We start from the raw sequence: 1,602 nt of genomic DNA on the forward strand, positions 1-1,602 counted from the left end.
GACTACACGCCGTTCTACGTGAACGAGCTGATTCACCCTCGCGTCCCGCTGACGCCGCAATCCCATCGCTCAGGGGTTGGTGGGGGAAGAATAGCTTGGCGGCTAGCTTATGTCAGCCCTCTCTCTGTTTGTAAAGAGGCCGATATATTCTTGTCTATCAGACGGAGTGTCTTACGACACGTTCGCGATGCGATGGCGGAGCGACAAGACATACACAAAGAGAATGCAGACGGAAGAAGCAGAAGAAGTGTTAAAAACTCTGAGGTCGGAGACCTGGTTTCATTAAACACTGAAAACCTTCTTACCCATGCAATTTTTGCTTCCATTAAGACGAAACCCCGTCCACGGTTTATCGGACCTTTCAAGTTATGGCCAAGCGGGGCCTTGCGTATACGCTAAACCTTCCGAAACAAATGTGCACCCACCCGGTGTTTTATGTGGGCTTGCTCAAGCCGTACGAAAATCCAGCGCAAGTGAACGCGAAAGCCATGGCATCTGCAAGCGCCGGAGCAGCGCCCCCACGCGCTAGACCACCCAAAAGCTGGACGAGCAACTGGTTTTGAGTACAGAGTGCAACGAGTTCCATCTCCAACGGTGCCAAGTGCTCCCTCTTTGCATTAAGTGATGCATTCGTCTGATAGTCGGCAAGGAGCCGCTCCGACAGAGCACAAAAGTCCTCACCGTGAGGCAGTCATGCACAAAAAGCTTCAATCTCTCTAAGCCTTCCGCTCAGTGGTATGCAACCTCGGCAAGATGTTCGACAGAGTGCTGATGACGACAGACAACGTCCACCAACGCTCAAAGAGCATTGCGAGTCACCGGACGACGACTGACCAAGTCATCATCATCCGCCGCCGACTCTTCTCGATGAGAATGGTGACTTCCACTATCACGTGAAACATCTCGTGGGTCGACGTCGTCGACAGGGGCGAATCCGATGCCTTGTGAGGTGGCGGGGATACTAAAACTCCGAGAACTTGCGAAAGTTTGAGGTGCCACTTCGGTCAGAATGCCCAGACGTCGTGGACGCTTATGATCAAAGAAATCATGACGTTACATAACGTCGTACGCCTCCGAGCTATTCTGCAATATCCAGGGAGGCTGAAGGGCCATGGGCCGAGCTCAAGCTATAGCCCTGAGCTGCAGCAGTTGCAGACTCCCCCGTGTGTGTGACCACAGAGCCCGCGAGAGCGTGATGGATTATTTCACATGTCAATGCGTAGAAAGTCGGCGTTGTCCATAAGTTTCGCAAACTCGAATCGAAGATGGCGTCTAACGCGCACGTCAACTTACTTGTGGTTCCGCTGTAAACTAGACAGCGAGAAAGTTTTTGGTGCTGCTGCACCCATCGCTTAAAGAGCTTTTCATCATCTTCAGCGGTTTCGCAAGAGGCGAGCACACAGAAGTCGTCCGCATCGCGGAAACCTCTTCGAGCGCGAAGTCGAGCGCGAAGTCGAGCGCGGTACCTATTCATTGAGATTTCCTTAAAAGCCAAGAAGCGAGTCCGGAGAGCATTTTGTTGGTCAAGCTCGGCTTGTGAAGTGGCCGTGGGCCCGATCACGTAGTCGCTTGACAATGGAGTGAGCGCGTCTTTGGCTCCAA

Source organism: Plasmopara halstedii (genome assembly GCF_900000015.1).
Source record: "Plasmopara halstedii genome assembly, contig: Scaffold_2386, whole genome shotgun sequence".
Lineage (NCBI taxonomy): Eukaryota > Oomycota > Peronosporomycetes > Peronosporales > Peronosporaceae > Plasmopara > Plasmopara halstedii.